The sequence below is a fragment of the Typopeltis vanoorti genome, chromosome 3 (assembly GCF_054136105.1).
Source record: "Typopeltis vanoorti isolate ZY-2024b chromosome 3, IOZ_Tvanoo_1.0, whole genome shotgun sequence".
Taxonomy (NCBI): domain Eukaryota; kingdom Metazoa; phylum Arthropoda; class Arachnida; order Uropygi; family Thelyphonidae; genus Typopeltis; species Typopeltis vanoorti.
In genome coordinates this window covers 129,301,357-129,320,000 of record NC_143551.1, presented here as the reverse complement: position 1 = coordinate 129,320,000, position 18,644 = coordinate 129,301,357, and the positions used below count along the sequence as shown (strand labels likewise).

Below are 18,644 nucleotides of genomic sequence, written 5' to 3'. Positions count from 1 at the left end.
AAGAACTTCTAAAAACAATGGAAAAAGAAAAATTTCACCACAACTGATGGATGGTTTAACAGGTGGAAAAAGCGAGAGAATATTGTGTACAAGCATATTCATGGCGAAGAAAAGTGTTTTTTTTTTTTTTTTTTTTTTAATCAGCTGATGCGTGGATTAACACTAAGTGGCCAAAAATTATTGCTGAATGTAAATATCCTCTGGAGGATATTTACAATGATGAAACAGGATTCGAACCCGCAGTTAAGAGGCTGTGGGTTCGAACCCCGCGTGGGCATGGATGTTTGTGATTGTCTGTGGAAATACCAGTGGCAGTGGTCAACGATAGATGGCATTGCTGTAGTTGCAGTCAGTTGGTGGATTGTGAGTGGTGAAAGCAGAGTTGTAGAGTGGATGCCCTCCCTGGATTAACACTAAGTGGCCAAAAATTATTGCTGAATGTAAATATCCTCTGGAGGATATTTACAATGATGAAACAGGATTCGAACCCTCAGTTAAGAGGCTGTGGGTTCGAATCCTGCCGTGGGCATGGATGTTTGCGATTGTCTGTGAATATACCAGTGGCAGTGGTCGACGGTAGATGGCATTGCTGTAGTTGTGGTCGGTTGGTGGATTGTGAGTGGTAAAAGCAGAGTTGTAGAGTGGATGCCCTCCCTCGATGAGTTTTTGGACTCCCTGGAGGTGACAAATAATAATAATTAGCCACAAAGCCTTTCAACATCATAATCATCCAGGTTTATGCCCTACGATGACTCACAATGATGAAGAAATAGAAGATTTTTATAACAATTTACAAAAATCTATAGAATATGTAAAATCAAACGAGATACTCATAGTAATGGGTGACTTGCATGCAAAGGTTGGAGAAAGGGAAGAAAATCCAGTTGTTGGAAAATTTGGATTAGGCAAAAGAAATGAAAGAGGTGAGAGACTGATACAATTCTGCATTCAAAACAACTTACACATAATGAATACTTTCTTTCAACATCCAAAGCGCAGACTATATACTTGGAGAAACCCAGATAACTCTAAGATTTCATAATGATAAATAATAGATACAAAAATAATATAACCAACATAAAAACATATCCAGGTGCTGATATAGGTTCAGACCATAACCCTGTTGTGTCTATTTTAAAAATTAAACTAAAAAACATTTCTAAAAACAATCATACTGAAAGACTCTGAATATACCTGACAACATATTGGTGTTTAACTCAGAAATTAGGAAAAAATTAGATCATGTAGGATATAAAAAAAAAAGACAATATACTTTGTAACACAGAGGAAATTGAAAACAGGTGGTCAAATTTTAGAAGTGCAATAAGACAGCTAATGAGGTAATTCCAAAAATTAAATACAATAATCAAAAACCCTGAATGACCGAATCAATACCAGAACTTATGAATGAAAGACAAAAAAAAGAAAAGTACACAACAGTATAGAATACTCAGTAAAATTATAAAAAGTGAATGCAGGAAAGCTAAAGACAAGTGGCTAAATGAAAAATGTAAAGAAATAGAGGAATTGGACAAGAAACACAATAGTAAAGAAATGCATAAGTCAATCCATGCTCTGACAAATAAAAATAAAAATAAATTTCAACCATAATCCTTGTATAAAAGATCAAAATGGAAAAATGCTACTAGAGATACACGATATCATAAAAAGATGGAAAGAATATGGAAAAGAACTGTCTGGCTCTGATCACACAGACACACCAGATATACAAAATATGGATGTGAACCAATTACATATGAAGAAATAGAATATGCTCTAAGTCAAATGAAAACAGGTAAAACACGAGGCCCTGATCAGATCCCTATTGAATTGTTAAAGAAAGTAAACGAAAACACACTTAATGACCTAAAGGTTATTTTTAATAACATTTATGGTACAGAATACATCCCTGATGATCTAAATTCCAAGAACTTTTGAATGTTCAGAATATAGACTAATAAGTTTAACAAGCCGTGTTACAAAGTTACTACTGAGAATAATCCTAGAAAGAATAAAAGGCACTTTGTCAGTAGAAATAAAAGACACTCAATCAGGTTTTCAAAAACACAAAAAGGTACAAGAGAAGGAATTTTCAATTTGAAAACATTATGTGAAAGAAGCCTTGATAACCAGAAAAGCATATAGCTTTGTTTTATTGATTACACCAAAGCATTTGATTGAATAGATCACAAGAAATTAATACATATCCTACAGAATAATGGGTTAAAAGGAAAAGAACGATGTATATTTACAAATATACAGTGGAATCAAATGGCCTCAATAAGATATAAAAATGCATATTCTCATAACTTTGAAATTAAAAAAGGAGTAAGATAAGGATGTGTCTTATCACCCTTACTGCTGCAATATATATAGTGAGCAAGTTTTTAAAAATATTTCAGAACCGAAGCATGTAAAAGTCAGAGATAAGAACTTCAACAACTTCAGGTATGCAGATGACACAGTCCTTGTAGCTGAATCTGAAGATGATCTTCAAAACTTAGTCACAGAAATTTACAACAGAAGCTTAGACATGGGATTAATTATTAACCTAAAGAAAACAAAGTGCATGATTATATCAAAAGAACCAATAAATAAGAAACTAAACATAACTGCTAACAAAAAGAAATTTGAACAGGTTCAATCTTTTATATATTTGGGACAAATGTTTATAGTTAGAGGAAATTCCCTTAAAGAAATAAAAAGAAGAATAGAGATAGCAAGAAAAGCCTTTATTGATATGAAGCCTGTTCTAACATCCAGAGATATTAATATAGACACAAGAAAAAAGATTAATAAATTGCTATATCTGGTCAAGCCTTCTCTACAACAGTGAAACTTGGACTCTAAATAAAGAAGCTTTCAAAATGTGGACCATCAGAAGAATAATAAATTTAGTTTAATCCTTTATCCAAGTGTGAGCAAACAAAGTTTGCACCTGAAAGTATCTTCAGGAGTGGGGTAAGGTGGTACAACACCGGGCAACTCGTTGCAAAGGTGGAGCAAGCTAACATCACCCCTATCTCAGTATCTCCCATAATGCAAAACACATCTCCTTGCGGATATGTATAATGTTATGCATTAAGGGAAGGGTCACTACCCAGACTAGTTTCGACCTTTATTGAGGTCTCTTCAGTGGGAGGCAGACCCAAGTGGAGATACCAGGCAGAAACATTAGCAAGGTCATCTCTACCTATAGGAGTTGCCACCTTACCCCAGTCCTGAAGATACGTTCAGGTGCAAACTTTGTTTGCTCACACTTGGATAAAGGATTAAACTAAATTTATTATAGTCTAATCAAGTGAAAAATAAACTTTCAACATCAGAAGAATGTTGAAAATACCATGGACAGAGAAAATGAAAAATGAAGATGTTTTAAAGAAAGCAAAAATGAAAAGAACATTAATAAAAATAATTAAAGAACAAAAACTTAAATATTTTGGACACCTAACTATACAAAAAGCATTCAGAAATTAATATTAGAAGGGAAACTGGATGGAAAAAGAGGGAGAGGTAGACCCAGGAGAATGTAGTTTGAAGACATTAAGGAATGGACTGGCTTGAAGTACCATAAATGTTCCAGAGCAGCAAAAGAAAGAAAAAAGTTCCATGACATGGTTGCCAACTTCCTTCTAGGTGATGACACTTGAAGAACTAAAAGGATTTAAATCTTCAAGTGACAGTTCTTTGTTATGCTAACATTAAAGGTGAGAAATGAGAGCTTCTAGCGATTGGAAAAACTAAAAATCCTCGTCAAAAGTTTGCCTGTTGACCACTGTTCTAGTGCAAATGCCTGGATGACTAATGACATTCTCAACAATTGGTTAGTTAAGTGGGATCTTAAATTAAAGCAAAAAATTGTCTTGTTAGTAGACAACTGCATTGCACACACAAACAATTTATCGTTAATGAACATCAAAGTAATTTTCTTGCTTTGGACCACTACGTTGTTAATTGAACCATGTGACCAAGTCATTATTCAAGCTTTAAAAGCTTATTATCGCAGGCAAGTTTGTGTGAGAATTATAGCTGAACTTGATTATATAAAAGACCAATCCAATGCAAGTGCAAAAAAGATTTCCCTTCTTGATGTATTGCATTTGGTAGCAATGTCATGGAAGCAAGTCTGAGAGAAGATTATTGAAAACTGCTTCCAAAAAAGGTGGATTTTTTAAGACAAACTCTGAAACTCCTTCTTCCAAAGAATATGAATATCTCACAAATGAAATTTTTGATAAAACCCCAGATGGTATGTCAAAAGAAGAATTTGAAAACTGGTTGGATATTGATAACAACGTTGAAGTGGCGGCTACAACGACAGTGTCAGAAATATGTCAAGCTGCTTCCGATGAGAACTTTAAACTAACAGAAGAAAGTGAACCTAATGCAAGTATAGAAGAACAAATTTTAGAAGCTCCTCCAACCAACGCCCAGATACAAGAAGCTCTATGAATACTTCTTTAACAGTGTGCAACAAATTTCAAAAGGCATTATAAGTATGAACAATTTATTCATGAACTACTACATTCAAACACATGACAGACAACACTAGATAAGTATTTAAAATAAATTTTATGATGTTGCTTATTAAAAAGTTGTTTATAACAATAAATTAAATTATGTTCATAACAATAAACTGAAATAAATGATGCAATTTTTTATATCCTTTGCTTAATGTTATCAGCCAGTTATTGTTATCGAAAAGCGACTGTCCCAAAGTGATCACAATAAGTGGTGTCTACTATATATACACCAACCAGCAGTTATGAATATAAAGAAGTAGAAGCATTTTATGACACAGTGTCCAATACAATACAACAGGATCTTACAGTCTACACAATAGTGTTGGGAGACTAAGGCGCAACTGGGAAAAAATAAAAATAAACTGGAAAATTGGACTGGAAAAAATGCACAGAAGAATGAAATGAAAGAGTACATATGATGAGGAACCAGATGAATGCTATGAACACATTTTACAAGAAAACACCAAACTGAAAATGATGGACAAACAAAAAGTGAAATAGACTACATATTATCATAATACATTTAGTTTAATCCTATTTAACCAAGTGTAAGCAAACAAAGTTTGCACATGAAAATATCTTCAGGACTGAGGTAAGGTAATGCAACACCAGGCAACTCCAAGCAAAGGTGGACCAAGCTCTCATCACTCCTTGTCTTGGTATCTCCCATAATGCAAAGCACATCTCCTTGTGGACATGTATACTGCTACACATTAAGGGAAGGGCCACTATCCAGACCGGTTTCAACCTTTATTGAGGTCTCGTCAGTGGGAGGCAGACCCAAACATGGAGATACTATGGCAGAAGCAATAGGAGAGGTCATATTTACCTATAGGAGTTGCCAACAGGTGTACCACCTTATTATTGAATTACTCTGGATTTAGAGAAAGATGTTGGAAGTTTATTTTGCACTTGGTTAGACTATAATAAATTTAGTTTAATCCTTTATCCAAGTGTAAGCAAACAAAGTTTGCCCCTGAAAATATTTTCAGGACTGAGGTAAGGTAGTGCAACACCAGGCAACTCTGAGCAAAGGTGGACCAAGCTCTCATCACTCCTTGTCTCGGTATCTCCCATAATGCAAAGCACATCTCCTTGTGGACATGTACACTGCTATGCATTAAGGGAAGGGTCACTACCCAGACCGGTACTGAGACAAGGAGTGATCAGAGCTTGGTCCACCTTTGCTAGGAGTTGCCTGGTGTTGCACTACCTTACCTCAGTCCTGAAGATATTTTCAGGCAAAAACTTTGTTTGCTTACACTTGGATAAAGGATTAAACTAAATTTATTATAGTCTAACCAAGTAAAAAATAAACTTCCAACTACATATTATCATCTTGCGTAAAAATATTTAAAGTGATCACAGATTAGTCAGAGAGAAAATAACAATAGGAGAAAAAAAAAATTACAGGATGAAACAACTGTTGAAAGTTTTTATTCACTTGATCATACTATAAATTAAAGCTGACATGAAATTATATCCTTGGTTTAATCTTTTATCCAAGTGTAAGCAATTTACATGTAAAGTATCTTCCCAACTTATTTGTATATTGAGGCTAACATGCATAATGCATAGCATTATAGGAGGAGCCACTACCCAGACCAGTTTTGACCTTTACTGTGGTATGTTAAAGTATGGTGATACCTCTCCAAAAACTCTGATCTACAAGATCACAAAATCTCACCAAGTAAACCTAAAGGGTCACTCCTGACCTGAATCATTCCAGGACAGGAACTCAGCAATGGCTCCAGACAAAGGACCACCACTGAGCACAGCCTCTCTCTACTACCCAGGAAGCAAGCAAATCGAAAAATGAACAATTTAAATGTCATCACTGGGAGCCAGATCCAGAGTAGATACCAAGGTTGATGTAATGCAAAAGTCAAATATTTATTATTATTTGACACCTCCAAGGAGTCAAAGACTCGCACCTTATTATTAAAACACTCTGGATTAGAGATAAATGTTAAAAGTTTTTTCACTTGATTATACTATAAATTAAAGATGCCAAGAAATTATATTCTTGGTTTTTAACTCCTTTATCCAAGTATAAGCAAATAATGTTCGCTCGTGAACAGGGGCGCGCCAGTATGCAAAACTTTAGTTGGCGCCCCTATACCCAGTAGCACGCGAGTAGTGTCCGGCGCCTGTGTACAAAACTTTAGTTGCCACCTCTACCCCCCCCCCCCTCCAATAAAAAAATCACTTTAAGAAAACGTTTTTTTTAAGTATGTCCTCCTCTTTGGCGCCTTTACTATTCTGGCGCCTGTGTACGTCGCACACATTGCGCATATGGTCGGCGCGCTCCTGCTCGTGAAGTATCTTCAGGACTGGTACTTGTATATAAATGACAAAAAAAAAAAAAAAAAAAAAAAAACTCATCACGGATGGAGCTATGCAGCTTTAGTCCGCGGCGGTTAGTGTAAACAACAAACTAGACTAAGGTACTCTGAATTTGTTTAATTTGACAAATCTCATCTAATGATGAGATTTGTCAAGTTAAAAGCGATCAATTTGTCAAGTTATCGAATCAACAGCTGATTCGATAATAGCAACTGAGAAAAACAATAAAATAGCAATGCAATATCGTTAATTTGCCACGCAGTTACATCGGATATTATGCGTTCTTCAAATATAAATAATAATTCATTCACAGAATAAAACTCGTGGAGATCTACATTTATAATAATACATTAATGAAATTAAACATGTAGCTACAATAAAATGAAGTCGATTGTAATATTCTTAGCAACCTGAAAGAAAGTGGACATATGCAAAATAAATGAGTTGTACCAAAACAAGTTCAACGGCCAACAGCCACTCACCTGGCTGCGGGGGAGGTCGACGACATAAAGAAAACTGACCTAGAAACGGAAAAACTAGGGTTATGGGCCGCGAAAGCTGCGGAAGAAAGGCTGTGAACATGAATTCAGGCCACAAGCAGCAAGGTCATCTTCGCACAACAACTGTCAAGGTACATGTCATCCTTTCCTTTATATAATATAATAAAAACTATATAATAAAAACCTTTTACTCAATAACTGGTAATTGGATCAGTAACGGGGTAAAATTAAACGTCACCGTCTTCATTATGACCAAAAAAAAAAAAAAGCATGAAAAATTAACAAAATAAAGGAATGCGATAAAACTTCACAGAACCAATTTCTGTCAAAATAAATATTTTATTACAGGCGTCAATTATTTACTTTTATATTAACACAACTATTTGTATTAAATAATGTTTCAAATGAAACGTGGAAGTCAAAGAGCGTTATCGTATTTCCCTGTTACTAAGGAAGGTTAAAAATTTCTGTATCACTGCTTCAGAAGTTGATTAATCTGGAATGACTAAAATATAAAAAGGTAGCCATAAATCAACATTTAATTATGATCAATACTAATATGCTAAAAATTCCTTCCCACGTCCATACTTTCAGTGATATAACTTCTTCCATCAATGAGCTATTTTTAGAGTTAAAAAGAAATAGTCATACAGAGCCAAAAATAGTACCTTACCTCTCATCCACCTAGAAACTATACGACTTCACTCAGCGGTACATGTGCTCAAGTGCGGACATGCGCCCATGAACAGCTTCTTAAAACACAAAACAACCAATCAAGATACGAGACTAGGTCAAATATGAAACTAAAAAAGCTATGTTCGTTCCTCAAGTGAGCTAAGCATTGAGACGATAATACATGGCAGAATCAACGAAGACGAATTAATTGTACAAATTTAAAATTTTAGAAAGAAGAAAATCGTCTAATGTCGTTTTAATTTTCAAAGGCAGCAGCCGACACTGTTTCACCCCTAATTTGTATGGAAATTGAAAGAAAATCGGTGTTGGTCTCCACATTCATTTCATCAACGCCGCAGTCCAGCGTATTTCTGCAACGTACTAGATAAATTCTATATCTTAACTAATATTCATTTGTAGTTACTTTTGTATTTTACTATGGATTTTGCATGGAGGTTGGAATTACGGACTGTTATTATTATTAAGAGAGACCTCCGGGGAATCAGGAACTCATCGAAGCAGGCCATATTATTCGCACCAGCTGGCATACTGTTCTTGAATTTATTCACGTCCTTTCCCTCATCCTTCATAAAAATGAAAAATTCCATTTCCTGAAATTCTGTATAACCCTTTCAGAAGTTTCTAACTCTCAATCATATCATCCCTCTTTCTCCGGTTTGCAGCCTACAAATTCTCAATCTGTTTCCATAATCAGTATACCAAAATCCTATTGTTTTTGACTTTCCACTCTATCCTTTGCACTCTCTTCACTGTATAAGAATCACCACGGAAACCAGGAGACCAGACCTGCGCACAATAGTCCAGGTGAGGTCTTATCAAGGTCTTGTAAAGAGACATGCTGACTTCCCTATCTTTACATGTCAAGGTTCGTTTCAGCATTTCAATTATTCTCCGATTTGTATTTACAATTTTTGCTATTTTGCCCTTGAACTTCAACTTCCTGTCTACTAAAACTCCAAGATCCCTAGCCTGATCAGTTTCTTCTAGCATAATCCCACCAATATAATACAACATTGGATATCTAATCACGCCACAGTGCATGACCATACATTTATTAACATTGAACTCACAGACATTTTTAATGCCAACAATTCCAGCCTATTCAAATAATTCTGCAAGTACTGCATATCAGCCACATTCCAGATTACCCTACCTATCTTTGCATGGTCAGCTATGTCGCATGTTAAATCCTTCCCAATGTCATGAATGTACAGCTATGTCGCATGTCAAATCCTTCCCAATGTCATGAATGTACAGATTGAATAACAACAGACCAAGGACTAATCCTTGAGGCAGGCACACCACTGGCTACCTTGAATCTTGCTGATTCACACTGGTCGATAGCTGGATGAATCGGTCTTTGCACCACCCTTGTGCAATGGGATTACCATACATTCTTTCCACTCCTGTGGAATCTTTCCTGTTCTGAGACTCAAATTATGTAGCCTGTCAAAGGAATAACCAGTTTCCGTCATTAGCTATTGTAGAATTCTTATTCAGTTTGTGCAACAGCTCTAGTACTTCCTTCTCATACAGTAAAGAGGCAGTGGCGAGTTCAATGTTGCATATACAAGGATGATAGCTTTTAAGAAAATGGCTACTCATTAGTTGAACAATCACCTCTGCATCAGTCACTTGCATATCAACTACACTCAGCAGAGTTAGTCTTTCATATTCATTCTTTCTTTCTTTTATTTGCAGCATAACGATAGAATTCTTTTGGATTATGTTTAACTTGAAGAGCCAGTTTCTTTTCATACTCAGACTTATCTTTCGTACAACAGTTTTGACTCTTCTGGCCTGCTGCTTATAATTATAACTGATATAATCATTATGCACACGGTATTCCTTCCACGTCATCTTTTTCTTAAGAATCTCTTGCTTAATTAGATTACACATCCATTTCACTCCAACTCTATATATTCTTCGAACCCTATGGACACATTCTGATATCGCATCATTTAAGTATTTCTAAAACACTACCCATCCAACTACTGATACGATGGCGCAGAACCCAGCATACTCCTCACGCAGTCATAATTTGCTGCTTTGTAGTTCCGCTTGTAACCTTTTCTGAATGGAGCATTCAGAAAATTAGCCACTTCCTAAGTGAGTACCGCATGATCACTGTCACCAACTGGAGACAGAATAATTACGTTTTTAACTAATCCCCCCCCCCCTCTGACACTACAATCAGATCTAACACTCCTTGACCACGAGTTCCTTCTGTTCCATTACTGGCTTCACGGACAAAGCTATAATATCAGTATATTAAGTCTTATAATTTTCCTTACGTTATCTTTAACGGAAGGAAAAAAATTTCCATCTTCCAATGAGCCCATCTAACTCACCCGCAGTTCAAAAGTCCTTATGGGAGGTTCCTATAATAAGACTGAGTTGCAAGAATGGGTCAAAAAATCCAGTTTGCAAAGAAATTGATAAATAAACGGATTTACTTACCTTTTAATTTCAAAGCTTATATATATATATATATATATATATATATTTGTATATATGATTATATATATATATTTGTATATATGCGCACGCGAAAAACAGATGAAAATGAATAAACCGCGCAATTATAATTATATATAATCGAGCCTTGAAATTCAAAGTTAAGTAAATCCGTTTTTTTTTTCAATTACACACACACACACACACCTGCTACAGATTTTGCACCTGCGTGAAAGAAGTGGATATCGACAAGAAAGAGATATTACAGATAACGCATATTCCTAGGAGAAATCTTGAGAGAAAAATGATGCAAACAACAAAAACTTCTTTTTCCTTATCATTTATCTCTTCCAGTCTATAAAAGTTTTTTTTTTATTATTATTAAGTGGCACCTCCAAGGACTCATCGCGGTAGAGCACTCAACTCAACCCACCGTCTCCGCTACTTAATCCTCCTACTAACAGAGAACATTCATCTACTGTCCAGCATTTGTTGCTTGTGCATTAACCAATTTGCATGTACACTGGATGAAAAACCAGTCCGCCTCCCAAAAGAAATCTGAAGATCGGCTAACTCACTATCAACTGGAAACGCCAATTTAAAGATTCCTCTTGCCAAGGCTGAGCTTTTCCAATCGAAGGGCGCAGCTGTCCCATTGTTCCTCCAACAAAAGTGGCTAATGGAATTCGTAACCTAATGATTGCGAACTCTCAATTATCTACTAATTGCTTTTCGTAAAAACCAGCCACTAAGCATAAAAAGGCGTGTTTCGTAATAGAATATTAAGAAATGTCTTTTGCCTAGTTGGTTTAACTGATCCAAGTAAAACAACTCGACAAATGTAAATAGAGAGCGTAAATAACAAATTTCGTTAAATTCAATCAATTTAATTAAATTCTATCAAGCCATGGAAAAATGGATAACATTTCCATCAATTTCAGTAAATTTTATCAAACCAGAAAAATGAACATCATTTAGAACTATTTTGCGCGGGGGGGGGAGGTGCAAGTTATAGCAAAAAAAGAAAGGGGGGAATCATTTAAAATAGTCTTGCTAATTTGAAAAAATCGTTATAAGGAGGGACAAACATACTTGAACCAAACAGCTTTTAACAACGAAACTAAGATATTAATTCAAAAGAATTGATATTCCACGTGGTCTTGTAATGTTTCCCAAAATCATTCTTAAGTGATAGAAATTGAGAAACATTTCTATCGCGGATGTGCACAGCGCTTTCCCCACCCAGCTGTACTGTAACCCAGCGCTTCCCAAACTGTGGGCCGCGGCCCTCTTGGGGGCGTAGGTTTTGTTGAGGGGAGCCGTGAAATAATGAAAACAAATTTAAAATGTTTTAGACTAAGTAGATTTTTTTATCTTAAAAGAAACATATTTAATTTTTATTATTTCTTTTTTGTTATTTTTTATATTTAATGGAAAAAATCATACATTGGTGCGGGTTCACAAATTTTGCTTCCTGCGTATTTCGGCGCTTAATAAATATCAGTAAATATATGCTTATTCATATAAGTTTCATTTCAAAGCAGAAATCTAAGAATTGCAGTTTCAAATATTTCACCTGATATTGACTTTTTGTGCAGCAGTATTGAAACACATCCATCACATTAAATTATTATTAACCTTGTTTTATGTTTTTAATTCTTTCTTTATTACTAATCGTTTTACGTTTCATGTGCTTGTACTGCAAATGTGCAATAACAATATATCTGTCTATATAAAAATATGAGATAATGTGCCATGTCAAATGTGTATGTAAGATGCTAAAAATGTAATATTTGCATTTGATTTTTGCAATATTCGCTGTGTATGTTTTATATTGAATATAAATACAATAAATATTCTAATAATATGTCTATATTACGATTTTTTTCGAGGGGGGGCCGTGAAATATTTTAATTTTTCCAAAGGGGGCCCTGACATCTAGAAGTTTGGGAAGCACTGCTCTAACCAACAATCGTTCTCCACATCAGTCAATGAGTGAGTGTAGTTCATGAAGTATGTGTCGTTCTGTAAGACCAATGGGGGGTGATAGCATACCCCGGTGAGCATTAGTGTGTATTAACTTTCTGTTAGGCACCACAGCTATTTCTATCAATGCATAGTGACAAAATAGTTGATGAGGTCTCTAAGCAACCAGAAGTTATACTTTTTTATAGCAACACAAAAGGTGGTGTTTACAGTTTCGACCAGATGGCTCACGACTACACAAAAAGCAGCAAAACCAGAAGATGGCCTCTGCGCTATTTTTATCGGATGCTGGACCGAGCAGAAATCAACTGGCAGATAATTCTCCAATCAGCAACTAAGAAAAAGATGATTAGGCGCCAATACTTGAAGAATTTGGGCTTGAATCTTGCGAGACTACACATGAAAAGGAGACTGACTCAGCCACTGTCTAGAGAACTTACGAATATCATAAAGAAAGTTCTGAACATCCAAGGATATGAAGAAACCAATGCTGGTCCGGCTGAAGGACCTCCAGAACCAAAAGTGAAGAAGCAAGCTAGATATCAGAATTGTCCACGAGCCAAGGATCGGAAAACCAAAGGCTGTTGTTTAGTATGTGACATTTTTGTGGGTGCGGATCACAGGAAAGACATTTGTGATGAATGTGCTAGAAAGAATTAACGTTCTACATTGTTTATAAACCGATTTTGACGCATTTTAAACTTTTATTAGATTTACCAACTACAAATCATTCACACGGTAGAAAAATGTTTTATTTTTGTGTAATATATTATTAAAGCAAACATCAATTTTTTGACTCTCGTTGTTTGTTTTGTGTAAACAAGTTCGTCATTTGTATTGTAAGGTTTTTTTTCTTCTTCATGTACATTTTAACTGAAACCTAACAACACATTTGCACAAGAAAAATTAGGATATATATATATATATATTTTAATATTTTCATTAGAAAGTATGACACTTGGTAAATAATAGTAAAAATTTTAAATTACATAATATTGTATTTTATTTATTATTTTCCCTTCCTTTTTCTCCTTTCAAAATATCGTAGTAGGTAAAATCTGTTAATAGCTTGTGCTATCTAAACACAATAACAATTTCAATTACCTATAGGGGAGGGAAGGGAGGGGGTGAAGAAATGTAGTGGGGTGACAGCATACCCCCAGATGAGCAGTGATGATGTCTAAAAAAAGGGTGAGCAGTCAATGGTTAATAACGCACCCACCAGCTGAAGGCACTGTCTACGCGTATTTACAGTGTAAAATAAACTCGACCTTTTTTAAAAAAAAAAATCCAAGGGTAAGCAGCAGCAGATAGCAGGTATAATTAATGTGATATAACTTCACGGCTAACCATGAAGACAGAAAGTGACTTCACATCAAGTTCTATATCCCATAACGCTCCATTCTCAGCATATATAATACCTTACATTATGATATCCGGATTCAGACCGATTTCGCCCTTTACCGAGGTCTCATCAGTGGAAACTAGATCCACTGAGATTGAGCCATCTATTGACAAAGCATACGTTTTAAAAATAAATAATACTAGGCATGATGAGTGTGTGTGTGTATACATTAGCAATGGCGAACTATTCTTTTTTCTAACGAGAATAAACGCACAAAAATTAAAAAAAAAAAACATTTCCAATTAGTATATCGAAATACAAAAGTGAGAAATTGAGGATGGGAAGTTGGTAACACATCAAACTCCGTTAATAACAATACAGACAAAAATTATGGGAACCCATTCCTAAAGAATGGGTTGGTGCTATAGGAATACAAGTCAGTGAAGGTCACGTGATACGAGATACAATTTCTTGGCGTTAATAATTCAAACATAGGTATCAACAAATAGGTACACATGGGATGTGTAAGAAATATGTACGGTTTTATAAGAGAGCACTTGTCTTCATACGAAGGCATGGATTATAATTAACGTGTGGGGGAGGTCGAATTTTAGCTATTCAGCAATGGAGATATATTAGATTTACTTGTCTCGTAGTATATCTGACATGGTCATCCTGAATTCAATACTGGACTGAATATGGAACTTATGTACTGGTAAAATAAATAAATAAATACAATAAAATAAAAAAGCGAGCGAGTGAGAGTTTGCTACTGTTTTTTTTTTTTTTTTTTTTTTTTAAATGTTGCTCCCACCCACGAAAGGTCATCTGCAAACTTCGGTGGGCTAAGGATTTTTTTTATATATATATTGTTTTTAATTTTATACATTTCTTTGTATCTTTATTATTAAATTTAAGTAAGACTAAAAGACACTAATGGGACTTTTTCAAGCTACTTTAGGCCTCCAATAAGTGAGGTGGTGGTCTCAAACAGAGATGAAATTCATCTACCACCTAAAGACAATCAGAAACGTCCATTCTCACGGCAGGATTCGAACCCACAGCCTGTTGATTGGGGAGTGGTTATGCTAACCAATCGACCAATTAGTCCTATTCTATGCAATATACGAGGGTGGTCTGAAAGCTTCTCTGCCTAACAATGAAAAAAACGAATTTATAATTTCAAAATTATTTGTATTTTTCAACATAATCTCCGTTAAGGCTAATACATTCATTCCAGCGCCGTTATGCCGTGCCTAGTGGTTCTCAGTAAGATTTGCAAAATACCCTACAACTACGATCACCTCTTGATTCGAAGATAAACGCTGACCAGCGACGAATACGTTTAGTTTTGGGAAGAGAGAGAAGTCAAATCTGGGGAGTAGGATGGATGTTCCAACAATTCATAGTGCAGATCCCTTAATTTTCCCATTGCCAAAACACCTTTGCGGGCAGGTGCATTTTCCTGATGAAAGATGATTTTCTTTCTTCTGCAAACCGGGACTTTTCTCACGAATTTTTTTCATCTAGTCTGATTAAAAGATCGGAATAATATTCCCCAATTATTGTTTTAGCGTTTTCAAGATAATTAATAAACAAAATGTTTTTAGCATCCCAAAACACCGATGCCATGAACTTTCCTGCTGATGGAACCGACTTTTGTCTTCTTTGGCGCTGAACAACCGGCTTCTGTCCACTGTTTTGACTGCTGTTTAGATTCTGGTGTGTAATGGTGAATCCAAGTCTCATCCACAGTAATAAATCGACGCACAAAATCAGTTTTATTCTTTTTAAAACGCTCCAAGCAAGCACGGCACCCATCATGATTTTTTTTTCTTCTTCTTCTTCTGCATATCCTACACGTTCTTCTGAAATGGCTATAGTCTCAGGAATTTCACGCACTATGACTCTCCGGTCATCCAATACCATATCGTGCGCTTGATCAATGATTTTTGGTGTTGTTACACTTTTTGGACGTCCTTCACGTGAATCATCTTCAAGGCTGGTATGGCAACGTTTAAACTCGGCAGTCCATTTCTTAATTGTCGAAAAACGAAGGAGAAAAGTGGCCATGAACTTCGAATGGATTTCTTTTGGCGTTAAACCTTCTTTTACAAAGAATTTTATAACTGCACGATACTTAATTTTATCCATTTTTTCAAGGGAGATACAGATAACACTTTTGCTTCAGACAGACAGCTGTATAAAACAAACTATAGTATTTGATAGGATAACTTGCAATTTCACATGGATGCTTATGATAGATGTACCAACTTAGAAAAAAAAAATCTTGCTGATGGTGTTGCCATCTATGGTCGAGGCCGAGAACATCTGAGACCTACCTCGTAAATACAAAGTTATATTCTACTCATATATGGCGATTTCCACTTAACGATTATTCTAATTGCATTATTTCATCTGTATTATATTAAACTTAATAATTATCTTATGGGTGCAGTCCTTGTTAGAAACAGGTGAAAAAAATCCGATTATGACGGACTTCTCAAACACATTAAACAGAATAACAAGATTGTCCTTTAATGGGAGGCCTGAATTTCCATGAATTTGGGAATTGTAACAAGGTCATTTAGCTCGCAGCAGATTTTCTGGATCTGTTAGATGACTGCATTTTGCATAACACCTTCATACCAGTTAATAAATAGCGCTAGTAACAAACCTAATGAACAACAACTAGAACGATGCACCAGATAAGGAAAGAGATTTGACACAACTATCGGAGGAAATTCATTTAGCCATAATAATTATAAAACGTTTGCAACGACAGTACATGTATGACTTGTTAAAGCAGATTAAGAAAGATTTGACTGGAAAAACTCATTAAGTTTTTTCATTTGTAAATGTTCACACAAGTGCAGATACTGGTTGGCAAACTTGAAAATATTTTGGTAAAGGAGAATGAACCTGACAAAAATCTAAAAGTAAAACTTAATAAAGCTCTAGCGATATAATGAATACAGCCAATCATTTTTATTTCAAGCAAGGAATAAGAAATAATCTTCTCTTCCAACTGCTGCATCAATGACCATGGCCCCCTTACACACACACACACACACACACACTAGCAAGAATTACTTCCCATCCCAACTCTAGTTCTCTACCAGAAAGAAATCAGAATAAATCCTCAATAACTTGGACACAAACAAGGCATCTGGTCCTGAAGAATATCACCTACTGTGCTTAAAAAAAAAATAATAATAATAAACTGAACTTCAGAATTACCAACTATCCTATATCACCCCTTCAATTTTTCTTATTCGATTGGCGTCGACCATACAGCATAAAAAGAAATCTACATTCAGCTCATTCCAAAGGTGATAAGACAGCCAACAAACTGCTGTTCGATTACTCTCACTTCCGTTCTCTCAAAAACTATGGAGATCATAATCAAAAGTCACCTTCTAAACCACCTGCTAATTAGTGACCAACAACATGAATCTGTCACCCTCCACCCGTAGATGATGATTTCGAGAAAATAAGCTATCTCTGGACGCAAGCCATGAAAATGTTGAGAAACTCATGTGGTCGCTTTCGTATTTCTAAGGCATTTAATTGGCTATGACACAGAGCTCCACCTTCAACTTTCTTGCAAGTGGATAGCCAGCTTCCTCTTTGCTCACTATTTGTCATAGTAGACGGTTTCCTCACATCAGATTTTCCCGCTATTGCAGGAGTATCATCGCAGAACTCCGTACTCTTATCTACTGTCTTCCCTCTGTATATAAATAACCTGCTTTCAGTGACTTCAAATACTATTCATTATGCTGAAGAAAGTACATTCCACTCTTCCCTTTCAAAATCCTTGTGATGCCCGATCATTAGAAGCCTTCATAACAAATTGTAAACTTTGATCTCCTTACTATTCTTCAATGGGGGAAGGGCAAGAATAACCTTCTTAATATCAACGCTACTAAAATGCAATCCTGCATAATTTTACACAAGAAAGCTCTCACATCACTTCTCCCTTATTGTCGATGACATTCATATAAAAACATAATCAGATTTTTTTCTTGGACTGACCTGCATCTTCAGCCTTTGCTGGCACAAGACATCTTAGGCATAGCTTCTTCAGTTGGAACTACAAATTCCATGTGTACTTTTCCGTGCAAGGAACTACTTTTCAACTCTACTAACACTGTATAAATAGCAAATCCCAAGTATGAAATTACCGCTCAAACATGTAAAGTAGACCTGTTTAAGGCCTTGTGGTACGGCATCCAGTGATCCAAATGCTGCGAAACTTTGCAGCTCCGTTCAGGTGAAAGTGAGCCTCATCTCCCCACAAAATCATCCAGGGCCACGCAGCGTCCAACCTCGAGCAAAGAATGTTAAAGCAAATATCAATCGACTTTCAATTCTAAGTACTGCGAGCGCAATTCCTGTGTCAGGGTTATCTTGAATGGGTAGAAATGCAGAATCTTCCGTAGATTTTCCAGACAGTTGTGTAAGGCGCATCCACGTATCTTGATACAACACCAGCACGTACACTGCATGAACCAACGCTGTTATTCATAGCCTGCTCCACAACGGCAGTAGCAACTGTCAGTGATCGTAGACCAATTAGTTTACTACAGGTGAAGTAAACTAATTGGTCTACGATCACTGCCAGGTCTAACTCCCAACGATTCTGTTTCTTCAAAATTATTAATCATTCGTCGTAAAACATATGGAAATAGTGGACCTCGTCGACATTTGTTCAGGCGATGTCAATCAAGTAGTACAGCAACAGCATTGCAATTGTTTAGGTGGTACAGCTTCAAGAGCAAAGCACGT

The 18,644-nt window shown here is 35.8% G+C and overlaps 1 protein-coding gene across 4 annotated transcripts in view; it reads right to left on the bottom strand.

Moving 5' to 3' along the window:
* LOC150108562 (myocyte-specific enhancer factor 2C-like) overlaps nt 1-18,644 on the bottom strand; it is a 279,724-nt gene that overhangs the window by 182,032 nt on the left and 79,048 nt on the right. The window contains exon 1 of one of the 4 annotated variants that reach the window (XM_090415998.1): nt 8,043-8,061. The exons of the other annotated variants lie outside the window; for them this stretch is intronic. The gene's annotated coding sequence lies outside the window, so the exon portion shown is untranslated. Of the gene's footprint in view, nt 1-8,042; nt 8,062-18,644 lie in introns of those variants that run through there. 4 annotated transcript variants of the gene reach the window in all.